This window comes from Mchenga conophoros, linkage group LG13, assembly GCF_057382185.1.
Source record: "Mchenga conophoros isolate Kocher_MC1m ecotype Shallow Benthic linkage group LG13, M_conophoros_male_GT1.1, whole genome shotgun sequence".
Lineage (NCBI taxonomy): Eukaryota > Metazoa > Chordata > Actinopteri > Cichliformes > Cichlidae > Mchenga > Mchenga conophoros.
The window spans coordinates 12,722,986-12,741,599 of record NC_140538.1 but is presented as its reverse complement, the minus strand read 5'-3'; the positions used below and the strand labels follow the sequence as shown (position 1 = coordinate 12,741,599).

At 38.9% G+C, this 18,614-nt stretch overlaps 1 protein-coding gene across 1 annotated transcript in view; it reads right to left on the bottom strand.

Annotated features, from left to right (window-relative positions):
* Positions 1–17,311, bottom strand: part of chrm3a (cholinergic receptor, muscarinic 3a) — a 79,921-nt gene extending 62,610 nt beyond the window's left edge. Inside the window, exon 1 of the mRNA XM_085296511.1 lies at positions 17,116–17,311. The gene's annotated coding sequence lies outside the window, so the exon portion shown is untranslated. The remainder of the gene's footprint in view (positions 1–17,115) is intronic.
* Between the last annotated feature and the right edge of the window lie 1,303 nt (positions 17,312–18,614).

The window sequence follows — 18,614 nt, the reverse complement described above, 5'->3', positions numbered from 1 at the left end:
GGGGGTGACCCTTTGATGTTGTAATGCAAAATTTCTTTTATCTCTCGTGGAGCGTTTGAGACCGGGCAGGCTGTCCAAAAACTCAATTAGAAATACTGTGAATGTGTGCTGACAGCATAAGAGGAGGCGTGAGGCACAGAGGTGTGAAGGATACAGGGAAAAAATAAATGTAACTATTAGTCCAAATGGGACCACTAACTGAGCAACACAGACCTAAAAAGTCGATTTTTTTAAAATATAAAATCTGGTCAATTTAACTACAGAGAAGGAAAAAAGAAAATCCTAGAGTTTGGTAGCAAAATGTCCAAAGAACAAACCAATTTTCTGTTTATGACTGACTCAGAATGTATAGCATCCAGCTGGTGTACAAGTAAACTTTTCACCGACATTCAAGTTAATGGATAGCATTGCCTTTGATGGATAGCGGAATGCAGCTTGCTTGACAAATGATGGGTATCCTTGCTGCACAGAGTGAAATTCTTAAACCCATTCATCCAGCCACCATCCAGGGCTTCATCATCACAAATACCACAAAGATAAAGCATAAAAGAATTCAGAATCCCCAAAGCGCAAAGCTCTTAGCATGCTCAATCAGCCAAAACTGTGTGGGTTGTTGGTACTTCCCTGATGAAGTACACTACCATAACTTAGAAAGAAGGTGGGAAAAAAGAGGGAATGGAAATAAGGATGAGGATGGAATGAATGGCAGGGAGAAGAAGAGGCGGAATATGTGGCTGCATGTTTTCCCCATCTATTTGCTGTGTATATGAACAGGACTGGCAGACCCATCTGCATTCTTTTATGACACTGAAAAGATCCACTGCAGCTTAGGTGAGAAGGGAGGAAAGCAGAGAGTAGAGGAGGTGGGGAGGAAAAGAAGCAGAGGCACGGCTTTTTACATTAGGCTTTTCATCTCTCTTCTGCCATCGGTCATCAGAAATGGGAGAACACTGACTCCCAAACACTGTGCTTCATTCCAATTCCATTTAGCTCACAACTGTTTGAGAAAGAGGGCTATATTACAATGTCCCGAAAGGCACAAAAAGAATTATTCATGCACAAAGGAATTTAACTGCATTGTTCCATCGCCAGTACCAACAAAAGGATATTCTAGGATTTCAAATGAAGATGGTCATCCATCAGACAAAGGCTATTTCTAATATTCATCTTTCTGTACCAGTGATAGTCATGAAATACTTCCTGTGGAGTGTCATGAAATAAATAAATAAATAAATACCTAAATAAAGGAAAGAGGTGAAAAATGTGGTTAAGAGGCCGGTGCCACAACATCAGGAGAAACACACTGTTAAATCTGGCCCCCTTGATCCGTTTAATCAGAGCGCACTCAGTGTCTCCCACAAGCACACACACAAAAAAATATACTCTGTTCTCATACATCTGTGAGACTTACTGGGTGACTTTTTAATATGTTAGGCCATAACTAAGCATGTATAATGCCGAGAAGTGTTTGTGTGTGCAAGAAGTCACTTCAGAGAGAATGATATGTTTACCTTGCATTTAGAAATCATGGGAAAAAAGCATCTTTAGGCCATTTGTTTGTTTTTTCACAAGTTATTTGTCCAGTTTGACCTTTTAATGCTGCACAAACAGTAAGTCATAAACAGTAATGGGGACCCCCAAGATCTTCATAGTGAAATTGAGCTATAACAGAAAAGAGATCTGAGCTTTATTTTCGGAGCGTTTAAAGTGAAGATCCAATAAAATGCTGTGCAGAGGGAGAAAGAGAGGACTTAAAATAAAATAAGAAACGGAATAAAAAAGGTAATAAAAATGTAATAAACTGTAAAACACAACTTTATAATAGTCCTGAATAGTAAAAGGCATGGCATTATTTTCTAGTATGTTTATGACATCACCAGATAACAGAACAACAACTTTGTCCTCTTTTTCTTGACTGCTCATAACGAGGCTCCTACTGAGGCTGTTGGCTTGTGGCTGCACCTGCACCACTGAAAGGGACCGGCTCATAACGAGACATACGTGAGCATGATCGGCTGACCATTGCGTCTCTAGTTATGACAGCCAAAACTTCTCCATAGATGGACAGGTAATGATTTTGCTCCAGTGCTCCAGTCAGGCAGTCTCAAAGGAAAAAATATCAATCAGATTATTTTGATAAAGACACTTTTTTTGATCCAGTGGCATTTGATTAACAGCTAATCTGGATATTTCTGTCTTTGATGTGCAGTTTGTACAAATCTGGATTTATTCTTTACGCAGTTGGTTTGGCTAAACCATAGACTGTATAAAGCAAACATGACATTACCAGTCCGATTTTAAAGGCCGGATGATAAAAACTTGGCTCTGTAATGTTGAATTTTTGGAGCTACAAGTGACCATATATGGATGAGAGGGTAGAGCTCTACCCGCTCAAGTTATCAACTAATGTGGTTAACAAACTACACACTGACCATATGAGTGCATCACACAGGACAAATATAACTACTAAATGGTGCTATGTAACATACTAATTAAATACTAGAATGTCACTAATAAAAGCTGTTGCGCAAATGCAATACAATACAATTAACGACAGGCAGGAGCAATTATTTGCCAGATAACTGCATTAGAAATTTTCCAGAAAGCACCAACACCACAGAGAAGTCTATTTCAGTGACTTGAATTAGCTAAGGCAAAGCACGAGGCACAGCTGCAGGCTACAACCACCCATGCTGGAATCCATCTATCAATCAAAGTGACCACATCTCTAACCCTTCAAAGCTAAATGTATTATAGTTAATATATGGCCAATACCATGACTTCTTTCCCCACCCCTCCACCAAAAAAAAAAAAAAAAAAACTAAATAAAGTGCACAAAGGATTTTAAATTATTTCATGATTCAGGCTTTAAAATGCTAATATTAAAAACTGGAGCCCTTAATGAATTTGAATGGGCAAGTCATTAAAAATATCCCCCACTGTACAGTTTATTAAAGAGGATAAATTAGCTATAGAAACTAACATTGTTCCAGGCTGTAAACATGATGGTTTACATCGCAGTCTTGACTTGTTTTTGGAGTCAGCTGCAGATTTTTACCATTTTGAATTTTTCACCTCTGCTTATCCTGCTTTAGCAAAAGCTAAGCATTTTAGCCATTTATCAATTACTTTCAGTTATTTGAATTATAGTTTCAATTTTTTAAGTAATTGTTCACACGTTTCTGCATTCTTTGTCTTAGTTGCAAAAATAGAATTCAAATCTTGATTTTCTTTTGACTTCGCTGAGGCACAAAAACCCTCTTACCCCCAAACACAAATAGAAGTAATCTCTTAGATACAAATATCTATGTGGTAGCTGCTCTATAACATGTAGGGTGTTCGGTGTTTTAGGGAATGCTTTGTTTAAAAAATAGGTAAATAAAAATGAAGCACTATCACCCACCAGGAGAGAGAATCGTTTGTTGTTCAAAGTCTGAAAATACCTGCAGCACAGATAAATACAATGTTGGGAATAATGAGAGGCAATAAAATTACAAAAATGCAAAATACAATCAAAACAAAACGCATTAGAGAGAACAGCGTAACAACCTTATTAACGCAACACAAACTGATTCACAGTTTGCTGTTTAGAATGACAGCGGCGTTTGTTCCTTCCTCGCTCTGCTGGATCAAGAGTTAATTTTGCTTTGAGCGACTGTGAGCGGCAAGTGACAGCGGCGAATTAATGGTTCGTTATACTCAGTGTAAGCAAATGGCGAGCCAGTGATGGAGCAAAATGGATTTGCGCACACATCCGACGCCAACCATGACATCTCTTCAAGTATTCCAAAACAGTCAGACACTCATGAAGAAGAATTTAAAAGCAGCACTGGTTTGTGAAACCGCGGGACTTTTTCAAAGCACATGCGGAAAGCTACTTCTGAAGAAATCTGAAACCTAAAGAAAAACTCAAACACTCATAATCATTCATCATAAATGTGATACATTGCTCACTCAAACTTGAGCTAAATGAATTTTCCACTTTCTTTTCATTCAGGGCAGTCGCTTGAATCAACATGACACCTTGCACTTGCCATGTGTTCAGAGGTGCAAGATCAAGTAAAAAAAAAAAAAAGTTAAGACGCTGTTGGCACTGTGGGATGGCTGGTTTTGGAAAGGGTGTCATTAAATTTTGATAGACCATGTCAAAAATATTTTGCTAGCTTGGGATTAATAGAAAGAAAATTGCACAATTGCAGAACGTGTTGTACATGCAAATCCCATTAAGAGACACGCTGCTGGTTTTACTGATGTGTTTTGGGATCAGTTTGTTTCTATCACACGATTATAATACAGAAGCTCTTTTTAGGTTCACACACATGAGACTACAAAACTCTTAATCTCCTGTGTCCACGGATCACCTCAGGGTGAAATTCAGCCAGGCATCGCAGATTAGAGTCCATCTATTCTAGTTGCTACTTCAAGGAGAGTTCACAAATATTATATCTTCTATTCCTTGTACCTTTTACTTACATATATATTCGTATTTATAAATGCAAGTATGTGTACTTGTGTATATATTGTTTTTTTCTGTATATGTCTGAAATAAAGATACAACACAATACAATACAATCTCTGCCATGATCCAAAAAAGAGCATGTGTGAGTTATCAAATGGGAAAATGTAAATCTCCAGTACACCATACCATCTTTTTTTTCCTTATGTATTCTAAATAGCTTAATATAAAGGGTGGCACATGACGGTAGCTCTTTCAATCTTTCACAACTCCGGGGGCAAAAAGTTTAAAAATACACAGCCACATTCAGGCAAGACTTATGACCAGGAGCCAGTGATGTGTAGAGGTCTTATGGATGTACACCAGGCTATTTGCATGTGTCATTCTGATGGATGAAGCACAAGCAGAGATCAAATGACCCTGCTGCTCAGACAAGTGTTGTGTTAAGTTGGGCCACATCCTGTCCCTTGCACTGTTGCTTTCATTGAGTGTGAACACGCTCATACCATTACAGCAGCAAGACCTGCTAGTGGTGCTGAGGGATGGTGCCTTTGCACAGAGGAACTGGGAAGAGTGGGGATCAATGTGAAATGTGCATGAAAGATAAGAAGAAGAAGTACATGCTGTAAGTCTGTGAACCAGAAAAATAAGCCAGGAAAAGGATGCCCCCAGTAGCACTCTAGGAGTAAATAAATTCAGTGATTATTAAGAGATGAGGGGTTTTTATTCCACTCCCTAAATTCCTCTGAATTATGCAACTATGAAAAAATACTGTGACACGAAGATCTCCAAAGACTAAAGATAGCACAACAGAGGTAAATAAAATAACGAAGAGCTAAGCAAGAGATTTATTAAAAACAGCCCCAAAAATTTCCTAATAAGTGCACACTCTCAAAGCAGTGACTCAGCAACGCTACGACACACTAAAACTTTCTTTTCTGACTCGCCGGACACTTACTACTTTTATCACCCGTGGCATATTGTTAGCTCAAAAGCAGAGACAGAAACATAGTAATTATTTCTTTTGAGGTATTACATTGTTGCCATTCCAGTGGCGGGGAAGTAATGATAACAAACTTACATAACTTAACAGAAAATGTTTATGCTTTGGCAGCAGTCATGTTTTCAAATTTGTTCTGCAAAACAAAGAAAAGTGACTGCAGCTCCAGGGGAAGAATGTCTTGCCTTGGATGCAAACATCTGCCCCATGAATTGTCATTTCATTTTTTCCATGGCTCTTTGAACCATAAGGACACAAAGGGAATTCTTCTTGAAGCTCTCACTCTCTCTTACACCCAAATAAAGTAAGATTCAATGAATTTGTTTGGTTAGGCCATTTTAGTCCCGTCAAGCACTTGCACTGTACTCTGCAGACACGCATTAATAAAAGTACACACTACAGCCTTGTGCAGGAGAGTCGAGAAGTTGATACACTGTGTGACAGATCTCTACAAGATGCATTAAAGTTTAATACTGCTTGAATCAGCACATGCTCTCAAAAGTTGCAGGGCTGCACATTTTCCTGTACTAAGATAATTATTCTGTAAACCGGAGCATCCAAAACATCTGCCCGGACAATCTGTTTCACATAAATAACCTGATTAGAACACAACTTTGTTTTAAGCATTTTGACAGATTTCGCATTTCACCCTTCGGCTGCTCTTAGACACATTCAGCGGTGAGACAAATAAATCTTGCTTTAGACACCTGGTGCTACAAAGACTGAAAGAGTCAAAACACATGAGGAATTTCAATTGTCTACAGAGTCTCAAGCTCTCAGTATTCCTGCATTGTTAATGTTACTGTTCACTAACAAAGCATTACAGCACAGGCCAAGTGGTTTAAATCCCAATTGTACCCAGCCACTAGCAATTAAAACACATAGGTCTGGCAGTAATGTGATTAACTTTCTTCACATTAGCACAGGATAGTTCTTGGAAGTGAAACTCGGAATTAAGAAGGAGCCCAAACACTGGATTGTGAACAATGTAAATAACCTCTGCCACATCCTGATTATGATATATGGAAAGCAAAGCACTCTGCTCAAACTCCTGTCCAAAGCTGAGACACAATAAACGGGGTCATTACCAAACCAGGGAAATTACTCAGACTGTGTTTCACTTGCGCTCCAAAGAACGGTCAATCATTGTTAACTTATTATATCACCTCAGATCCTGATAGCCAAAGTACAAATAATAAACAGAGAGACAGCAAAGAGGTCACAGGGGTATCCATCTCCCCTGGAGATTAAGGATTAAGCAGGATGCGACTGATGTAACGACAGGAGCTTTAGGAAAAAGATGACTGCAAACTCTTAACTGCCCCCTTCGTGGCTCAGTTGAAAATGAGATTTAATGAGATTATTTTAAAGAGCTTTAGTGAGACTAATCTGGATAAAAAAGAGCTGTTAAGTAAACATGAACAGCAAGAAAGAACAAAAAGGTGGCTCCGCCTGGAAGAAAACTTCAGGAGTGCTCGGGGTCATCGACAATATGTCGCCGTTTTAATGAAATATGTGAACTCTCGAAAGAAGAACTGCAACAACTCACCCTACCAGCAGAATGCCTTCTGTTATCGCGCTTCCAATAGTTTATTATTTTATTATTATTCAAAGCTACGTGCACAATTATATTTTAATTAATAGTATTTAACAAATTGCTGTATGGCAGAATAATTTATTTGCAGAAAAAATAAACAGTGCCAGTGTAAACATAATTGTTTAAGTCAGTAGATCTCAGTAAGCGCACAGAGCAACTCCTACTCCTATAGTTGTCTGTATCTGCCAAAGTAACACTTGCTACAATAAAGTCTGCTGCATTTCTTCCAAAATATAAATATGAATTAAACGATCATACAAGTCCTGAATCTTTTGCGTTAATCACAACAAACAAACACACATTCACAGTGTTGTGATCGCAATCAGCAGCAGGACAGCATCTCCTCCGCTCCACTGGTAGTGTGTAAACAGAAAACAGAAGGGGGGAAACCAGTGAAACAAACTTCAAATGAAGGAAGATGTAAGCCAACATTTTTTGGATTGACTTTTAAACGTGCTGTTTGATAGCTTGCTAACTCATCCAAAGGTAACGTTGCCTGCCCTTCGTGTTTTCGACCAGCTTCAGTCACGCAGTTGAGACGGAGGCAGCATGATACGTGTGAAGATATGTGCGATTTGTTTTGAATGTGAGAAAAGTTCATCTATATGAGAGCAAATATTTGGCTGTAATAAAGAATGGCTGAGATGCAATGTCATGCCAAAAAGGCAACGGCAAATCTGCACTGTGCCTCCTAATCTATATGAACACAACATCAGCTGTGCTCCTTCATCCTGCTCAGCGCAAACAGGTTTGTTTGAAGCAGCAAAATTCCCAAACTAAAACCAAAGATGGCGCCTTCCTTTGTGCTTTTGCCAGCCCCGCTACACCGCTACACAAGCCCATAGTGTCCTTTGTCTTCTCTGTTGCCTCTTTCATTTGAAGAGATTTAAACTGAACTCATGCCAGGAATCCAGATGTATAAATCAACCGTGATTCAACCATTGAATTTTCATGTTTACACTATTTTTTAGCTGACAGAATATTGATAAATAATCAACTCCTGCAAGTCCACTGTGTTGCCTCTGTATGCAATAAATATGTTCGCCCTAGGTTATGATTACATTTCATAGAAACACAGAGGGTACCAAGCCAATAAACAGTTTCCTTTTTTAATACCAACATTACCCTGCCAAAAAACTTGTATGGAGACTCGCTCTGCAGTTCCATCAATCCTCTGTTGTTCCTGGCCTGCTCATCATCCTAAAGACACCACTAAATTTAATGTACTATGGCTGTCTGGCGCTCCCTCACATCACTTCATTTCTGTAAGACCTCTAGAATCTGTGGAACTTGAAATTAGATCCAAGGCTACACAAATAATGTTCCAACTCTTCTGTGGCAAAAATGTTTGATAAGGTGTGTGCCCAGTGTTTGCTATTGCCAAGGGTGTCCACAGCTGATAAAGGCCCAAAAAAACAGACGACTGCTCCTAAAGCCTTGTCCAGTGATTCATGTCATTGCACTTCTCCAACAAAGCTTTCATGTCATGCCAAGTTACACACATTCCTGCAATGGCCTTGAGATTATTATCACTTTGCTAAGTGGAAGTAATCCCCAGGTAGATGTTAAAGAGTTATACTGCACCATCCACAAAAGGTAGAGGAGTGAAAATACCAGCAAGGGCAAGTAGGCTTTCCCTGATCCACACTAAATCAGTACTGTTGCTCTCTATTACCTTCTGAAGAAAAAAAAACACAAAGGTAAAGCTTACATTTTTATTTTTTCACTAAACTTTAGTGGCTGTGCATTCAAGAAAAATCTGTTGGGGCTACTGAAATTCATGCAATGCAATGTCTTATGATACTAAAAGAAAATGTATTGCTTTTCCTTTTTTTAAAAAAATTAGGGTCACCCTGTAGTAACCCTTGAAGCTCTTTTCTGACAAGGTTTGCATCAGAAGTTTTTTTCTTTTACCATTCTAATAGTCAAACCATGTCTTTAAAGATATATATTGAGGTATCAAAACTTGTCATTAATGGGGGGAAAGTTTAGAAAAAACATCTCCAATATAAATGACTCACCGAAAAGTTAAACCAATACTTCCTACCCTATTGCACTTTTAGTCTGTTTTGCTTTTGTCCTTTCCAGCTCATAGCCAGCAGGATGGGGTTGAACGCCCACAGACTATGTTGGTGTTTGATCATTTAAACTCACCACAAGTCGTTTCTTCCAAAGGTCATTATCTTGCTGCTGGATAAATCCCTGTCTTTCTACTTTTGAAACATGCTTTTTTTTACCATTCTGAAAGCAATATATAGTACTCATTTCAGTGCCATATTATCCTAATATTGCAGACAAAGGGCGCAGTAGCACAGTTTGTTCCAACGCTGACTCTGTAATCAACTAAAGTGGAAGCACTTGTAGGAATCATTTGCATTAACTTTTAGGCTTATTTGACTTCCCTCGCTTCAGGAAAGGATGTGCGCTACTTTCCATTAAGAAGAAGGTGAAATCCCCATAAAGCATTGCACATCTGTGTCCCTCTTCTCTAATTCCAGCTTCAGCTTTCAACTTGTCCAATAAGAATAACTCACCATGGAGTACAAAATAATAAAGTATCGAACCAAACACTTCTTAAGCAGCTCGCTGACAGTAAAACAAATTGGCAAAAGTCTAAGGAAACAAATACAAATACGCTTTTGTTGCTTTGGAGTCAAATGCCAAAATGCCTGAAGGCTGAGGGCCTTGTTGGCTTCAATTAATTCCCCTCTACAGAGTTTAGCCCAAGGGCATGCTATACATTTTGCCCTACCCTCGAACAAGTTCTGCAACTGACTGTTTCTTATTTAAATGCCAATCAACCAGACGAAAAAGGTAGATTCAAAGACAGGCACTGGATCAAGCGCCTTTCAAAAATGGCATAAATTGCCACTCTTAGACCTGCTTTAGGGGAAACATAAAGAAGTGTCATGAAGAGCGTTTCATTTGACTTGACTTTGAGCACAACATTTTTAACTTTAACGTTTGGTGCAAACTCCAGCGAATGATAATACTGAGACGGGTGTAAAGCTACACCAGAGGCAACATAATCATCAGCTGAAGTGCAGTTAAAAAAGGGCAAAATAATGAGTAACAAAAACTGGTGTGTAACACTATGTAATAACCGTAACACAACATTTGATCCATAAAGCATGACTGCAGCATCTGCTCAAATTCTTGATGGATGGAGAAGAACAGATGATTTCATGACAAGCTGCATAAACAGAACAGAAGTTCAACACTCAGTTTGAGGAAAACTATTAACACATTCTTCTTCTTCTTTTTCTAGAAAATTGTTTAATAGCCCATAGTATCATATCTATGCAATCAAAACTATACAAAAATCAACCAGAGTTAGAAAGTCTATTCAAATTGACACTACTCTTAAAAATCACAACATCAAGATGAACACAGGTGCAGGATTTTAAGAAATGCTGTTGATCACCGTGTGACCTTTTTAAAACTTTTTTTTGCCACTGTCTGTTTTTATGCCACATGTTGCTCCTTGAGTAGTTTTTATGAGTTCAACTTTGGTAGAAGATCATCCGCCTTGTTTTAATTGCACAACAGGTGTTAAATGAAAGAGAAAAACCAAGGTACATCATAGATGTAAAGCAGCTTAAGACACATTCTGATGGATGAATGAAGATGAAACACATCTGAGTTACAACCCCAATTTCAAAAAAGTTCTGACACTGTGTAAAATGTAAATCAAAACATAATGCAATGATATGCAAATCCAATAAACCCATATATTTTGCACAATAGACATGGAAAACATATCAGATGTTTTAAATGTTCCATTTTCAGAAAGAAAAATGGTCATTTTGAACTTAAAGAAAAAAAAGTTTTGACAGGGCCACATTTACCACTGTGTAGCATCCCTTCTTCATTTAACATCCATCTGTAAACATCTGGGAACTGAAGAGACCAGTTGGCGATGTTTGGAAATTGTCTGATAAGGGCTCAACAGCCTTGTGTCTTTCTTGTATTATGTTTTGTTTTATAATGTGCCAAATGTTTTCAGCTGGTGAAAGATATGAAATGAAGGCAGACCAATTCAGCACCTCATCTACTACAAAGCCACATGGTGTAGTAGATGCAGTATATAGTTTAGCATTGTCTTGCTGAAATATGCAAGGTCTTCCCTGAAAAAGCATTCAAGCTGAGTGCCTTGCAAAAAATTTGATTCACTTAATATGAGCCTCAAGAGCTGGATTACAAAAGCAAGAGAGAGACTGACAGAGACAAACAACTGGATAAAACACAAATGAAAAAGTGCAGCAGGCATTTTTTCAGTTGTAATGTGCTAAAACATTTCATGGTGAAATCCTAAAAAGAACTTACTTACTGATAAAGTCTGACAAACTCATCTTGACAGGAACCAAATCACAAAGCATGGTCTCATCTAACTTTGTGTTGGAATGATTAGACTTTAAACGCTCTCCATCTACTTTTAAATTAGGAGATCCATGTTGTGACATGTTGTGCTTTCTCTGACATCATCTCTGATAATGAAAAGGCATCATTACAATTTCCAGAAATACGAGTGCCTGAGCATATTACGTGATATATAAGACTAGAAGAATTAATAAGGCATTTTTTGTTGTACCACATGTTTCTCTTTACTTACATCTCTCACAAAAAAAAAATATTCACACTGAATCATATAGATTAGCCTTATTACATAAGTGTTTTAATAGCATGTGTAAATCATCCGCTTATTATTATGTATAATAGCATTACTTCAACCCCAGCATGCCATTAGTAGCTTATCATTGTCGTGGGGGGGTGGTCTTAAGGTAACGATAGGGGAATGATAGAAGAAGTGGTCGTGTTGGTGCATTCAAATGCACTTGTTTCATTCCAGCCCAGCATGAGTTTTACTTTTTCACAGCAGACATTTGGACTTGTCACAGTAGGAAAAGCACAGGTGACTCAGTTCCATTATCTGTCTCAGTAAGCGATGGGACAGGTAAAGCAGCAATTCACCTGTGTTTTCTCTAGTGTGACAAGTCAAAATGTCTGCAAAAAGTCAATTTTACTCTAATTTTTTTTCATGTGTTGTGCTACAACTGTGTGATTGTGTCTTTTGCGCCGTGTTTGTGCATGGTGCAGCAGGGTGGAGCAGACAGATAAGTGCAGAGAAACTTGATGTTACTGTACTATAAGTGCAGTAAAAACTGCTGAGGGACGGGAAGCTAGAACTGCCCGGTCCATTAGCAGATGACCCTTTTGGCTCTACAGGACAAATATTTGTACGTTTATGAGAAAGGAAATAAAAGTGTCCAACTTCCTACGGTCTTTTGCCTCTGAGAGCACAGTCAAACTCCGTTTTTATCTGTAAAGAACAACAAAATAAAAGCAATTGCAATTAAAGTAGGAAAAGCACTGGATTGTGACACAGTGAGTGGTATTCCCGCAGTCTGAAAAATTGTATAAAATACCCTGCTGACAGAAATCATTGTCACTTTGTAATCATACTCCATAACAGCAAGCTGTGTAGTACATAGTGCCGCCTTAATGATGAGAAGTAGCGTTCTTCGGCATGTCAGACAATATGTTTGATAAGCCTGAACATTTAAGGTGGTAATTTTGACAATTTACACCATCATATGTAGGTTTTTTAGATCTTTTGATAAAAAATAGACAATGAGTGCTGCATTGTCTGGAAAATGCGAGAGGGCGTGGTCTTTGAAAAATCCAGCGGTGTGGGGAACAAAAGAGAAACGATCAAAGAAAGCTACCTTTAAAACATCCAGGCACTCTTTTGTGTAATAGAAAAATGCACTGTCTCTTACGATTATTGAATACACTATCTCTGAGTTTTGTTGTGTTCCTCAAAGTTTAAGCATTTCACATTTTTTCCTTTCATTCTTCTAACTGACACGTACTCCTCATACATCAAAGCATTTCACCCAAAATCACACGTATCACGAATCTGCTCTCTAAATGAGTCTTGCATTTGTTTATCTCAGAGTTATTAGCTGTTGAGCATTATGAAACTGAAGCTAAAACAAATGTGTAAACAGAGGACAATTGCCATCTTATTAACACTTGAAAATGGAAATACCAATCCCCACATAAAATTTTATTAGTTGGCAAACCAGACTTTAATAGGATGACTAACCATTGGGCTCACATCAGCTCAAATGAGCATAGGGAGCGTATTGTTGATTCGGTCTGCGTATACTTCAATGTTCACGAGCTACTGCAAAACCGTTCTGCAGTGAGGAAACGAAAGACCGCTGTATGTTAGAGTTTCATTTACAAAGCAATTTTTACTGTAATCAATACCATGTGAAAGCATATTAACTCAGAATAATAAACAAGGCCTCAATGGCAACAACATTAATTGGAACAAAGGGACATGTGATGAGAGTTTGAGTCCGTGTGAATTCAAACATCCGTCATTGTCAGAATTTCTCCTTTTCTGTACCAGTCACAACTCTCCAACATTTGAACTGGGCCACTTGTTGTTTGCAGCTTTTGACTCACAGCGTACACATCGCTCTGGCACTCTATTACTGGCTGTTGTCGTGTTCCTAATCTATTGTTCTCACTCCCTATGCGTACAGTAAAGCGATCCTTTGCCTTGAATGTATCCCGCAGGACCTCCCCAGAAAATGATGGAGGATAACTAGTTATTGACTTATCTGACAGGAACTGGCAGAAAGCAGACATAAGAGAGCAATTAGTCATGAATATGAATTCCCTCAAGTGAGGTTTTGCTTTGTGAAGAGAGTCAGAGGGTATAAAAGAGGCAGTGACATATTACAGAGGAAGTAAACGAAAAATTCAGAGAAAAGTTGAGTGCATCATAGCACGTTTGCAAACATTTGCAAACAAGTATGAAAACACTCTACTGTACCGCACAACTACCAAGTGACTCTCAGAGCAATATTTACAGCTGACACATTCACCTGTAAACCTAAAGACAACACAAACTATCTGCACTCTAGCTCTATAAACCACTCTTCTTTTCCTGGCTAATGCCCGACACTTGAACTATTCCTCACCTGCATTATCCTGAGTTAGGTGTGTATAGTTGTGTGCTGAACATGCACAATATCCTAAGGTAAACATACAGCAGCATTTTTGCCAGGCCTTAAGTGAGGCACTTTATTGCCACCAACTATAAAGAGCTGTCAAATAAACGCTAGGTTAAAAATATGCTTTTTGCATTAGGTGCCAATATAACTGCAGCGCAGCCCTAAAATAAATAAATATATATACATATATATATATATATATATATATATATATATATATATATATATATATATATATATATATATATATATACACACACACACACACACACATATATATATATATATATATATATATATATATATATATATATATATATATATATATATATATATATATATATATTTCTGCTTTAAATGTCAAAGATGTCAAGCTGCCTGTTAGGTATCTGAAGCCAGTGTCTTCCCAGCATTGAGTCTCTGAAGCAAAACAGGCGCTATGAACCTGGGACAACAACAGTAGCTGCCCAGAGAGAGCAGAGACAAAGACAAACAGGCAAAGCACTCACCTCATAAGGCTTTACCGTAATCACACCCTGCAGCAGCCCATCTACCCACAGGAGGAACAAGGGGGGATGCAAGAAGGAGTGCAAAGCTGTTTATGGATAAGATAACTGAGCATGCACTGATTGACACCCTTCTATCTGAAGCTGAAAACGCCGGTCCCATCGGTTTCAGTGATTACCAGAAGCACACAGTTTTGCCCAGGGAGCCTCTCAAACTGAGACATTTAAAGGCCAGCTACAAGGAATTTGTGTTATTGTTTTAATAATTGAACTGAGATGGAAAAGTTTCTGCCCATGTGCTGTCTAAAGATAGACACTGTTCTTTGCTCTGTTGTGGTCTGTGTGGCTGTGAAAGTGGATTAAACAGGCTTTAACATCAAGACGAGCTCTAATGAAACCCAATGGGGGAGTTAGCCAGTCTGTTTGGCCAGCTGATTCCTGTAAAATACCCATCACTGTCTCCTATTTTCTGCTCTAAAAGTAGCCTGGTGGTGCCAGTCAAAGTACACTGCAGCCTCAGGGTTTTACTCTTGTACTGATGCCTTTGTCTGAATCATAAATTATTTATTTCATCTAGTATTCTGCATTCTTGTGTTTGTTTGTTTGGAGGAACGTTGTTTCACCTCACTGTGTACTGTTAAATTGTATATGGTTGAAGTGACAATAAAGCCAACTTGACTTGACTTGATTTGACTTGTTTTTCATGCAGCCTGTCATTTTTTAATACATATGCACCACTGTCTGTGCCAGTCATTGCTTAAAACATCTGGCACACTTTAATGAACAACTGAAATGGATTAGATGGGGATTTGTGTAGAAATCTGCCGCTTTTGTTGTATGGATTTGTGCAGCATATTTACAGTTTTGTTACAGGAAGTCGCAGCCTGGGTTACTGTTTCCCGTGTTGATTCTACGCTTGAGGTATTGCCAAACAGGCATAAACGAAGCATTGATTTTATCATTAAACTCTCAAAAAGTAAATCCAAGCCACTCCTTCTAATGATCAAACTTAGTGGAGGGAAACAGTTTGACTTTTGCTTACCAACGATAGAAGACTATCACCTCACATCAGTCCTATAAATACTTGTAATACCTCACATCTTATTTTTTATATCAGTAGATATCAACAAGTTTGGAACCTACGGTATGAGCAGAACAACAGGAGTAGAAGATAAAAGCTAAGACATTTTCATGTTCTTTAGAGCCATCTAGACCTGTCGCCAGGATCAGTAGTACTGTCCTCCACCCACAGCCTATTTGGAAAAGTCATAATGATGATCAATACAACAGTAGCACCGTCCACAACAAAATCATCGATCAAGAGAGGAAAGCCTGAAAAAAATATTAGTCAACCAATATTGACCGGGCCGCAAACAATACATCACACAGTGAAAGCTCTATTGCTGTTCACCTTCTCTCTCATGTGTCTTTTTTCTCTTTTGTGAATGTCCTCGCTGCATTTCTCAACAAAGGAGGCAATGGAAAGTCATAATCATCGCAACACATTCCTGTTCACCCTTTAACAGACTTGTCACCGACCCAGCATTCAGCACAATACGGAACCTGACGCACTGTTCCCTAACAATGGTTTTGTTGATATATAGATATAAAAAACATGCTGGTAGTGTTGATATGTGCAACGTATTAAAACTATCGAGGTTTACAAAAACTGTAAAGGAATCACAGAGTGTATAGGAGTCTGTCATTTCTTTACAGCTACTGTGTTGTCAAACTCACATTCTGGTTTGTGTGATGAATAACTGCTGCAGTGGACTAAAAGAAAAATATTTGCACTATGGCACAGATGCCATTGCCTCTGTTCTTACTCATTATCCAGTGTAAAGTCAAATGTTCCCTCACTGAGAGGGAACATTCCTTCACATTGCCATCTATGGACATCATAAATAAACAGTCATTCGAGTTAATAAATGCCTTCCAATTGCCATATAATAATGCTATTAATTTGCTTCCCGGACCACAGCAATACAGAAACAAATTCTTTATATTAGGAAAGCAAATAATGTGAATGTGCCACAAGACGAAGAACACGCTGCGCATTAAGGACGACCTCTTTTGGTGAAAATGTGCTTCTTTTTGGAGATTTTTGTCGAACTTCTGGTAATTCAAGATTTTGCTCATGATAGGAATTTATGATTTTCAACTTTACTAAAGCATAACGCTTCAGAAGCCACGTCGTCTTTTTACAGGACAGACGTGAAGAGCGCGAAGGGTTGGGCATGGATGCTGAGCCGGCGGACGGCAGTGGCACTTGTTTTCTCAAACTTGCATCAAAACAAAAGCAGATCTCAATCGAACCCGCATTGCTATCCTGTATATAATGTGTTCGCTTTGGAAACAAGCGCATGTAATTTTATTCAGATTTTCCGGAACTTCAAAGTGAAGCGTTTTGGGACGAAAAACGCGGCACAATAAAGCAGCTGTAAATCGTTTGTGGGGGTGTAAAAATATACTTTTCTTGACAAAATATTTCCCAAACTTTCGCTTTTTGTCTTATGCACACCTACCTCACATCGTTTGCGGATGCGTGCGCGGTCAAAAGCGGCAGAAGTAGATGAGGAAAAGACAATCCAGGGAAACTTGTCACGCGTCCATGTTTGGCATATCAGCAGTACGGCAGTCCAATCTAATCACATCTGAAGCGCTAACGGTACTAAGCTAATGGGGCTCGGCACCTTCTACTGTCACCGAGACGTGGATTGGGCGGCGATGTCAGGAGCACCGCGGGATCTCCAAGGGCGCACGGAGAGTCACTGCGGCGGGATTGGTCAGAGGAGCCGTGACGCACCGCCAGGTGGCACACCCGTGGAATAAAAGAAGTCCATATTCATTCATAGACAATAGCTCTGGGGAGCCGGAGGAAGTCATTGCACACAGCGGCAGATTAGACTGACAAATCTGTAAAAGTCATACCCGATTCCACACAGTCAGGTTTCTCACTGCTTCAGCTACGTTTGCCCAACTGCAGACGGTGTCATGGCCAAAGCTTCAAGTTTTTGAGTTCACACAAAATATTTCATATTTCCTATATTACGAGCAATGATATACATTCTTTTTGGTCTTATTTTTGTAAATAAAATATACAAATAAAAATATCTCCAGGTTGTTTATTGTAGCCTTCCATCGATGCTTACACATAAAAACAGATAGAAAACCTTTGGATGTGTTCAATAAGAGCTGAAATGTCCACTCACTTGTTTATTATTTCACCCAATGTAAGAAAAAAAACAAGGCAAGTGGAAACAGTGTCTGTTTTGACACTGAGCGTAATTAAGGGAGCCAAAGCAAATGTTTTAATTTTTTTATATATAAACACAAATAAGAAGTGAGTGGTAATCCTTGGAGGAATGTGGAAGCCAATTACGCCTGGCTGCAGGGACTTGTGGAATGAAACCTCAGAGCTTCCTGCTCAGACTCACTGCAGACTCTCGGCCCACATTTCCTGTTCCCAGTGCGCGGGCAATATTTCTATGAAAATATAGAATGGGTAGAGAGATGAATAGGATATTGTGCTGGATACCTCCAACATGTTACAGTTCTCTCATCATCCTAATGCCTTGTAGGCTATATGACACTGTCTGCGTGTGCTTTCCCATCAGCACCTCGTTTGCACCCTGCGAGTGCCGAACCAATTCTTTCAATCTGGATGCTGGCGTATATGTGTGTAACGGCTTACATAATGTTGTGTCTGTTGTAAGGAGATGCAAGGGATGGCTTAGACAGCTGCTGATGTAGTAAGCCTGTGGTGGTGTTCACGTTGGATGTGCCGTGTACTCGCCTGTGACCTCACAGACTGGTTAATCTGTGGGTATTAAAAGAATCTTGGATAATTTATAGAGATTCAAAGCAGAAAACCAAAAGCTATATAATGAAGTTAGAATAGGGACAAATATTGATGGAAAAGATTTTATTTCAGTATTGTCTACACCAGGCCAAAGGAGCAAACATTTCAAATGAAGGTTGCAAATTACATCTGGGACATTGGGAATAACCTACACCGCAATGA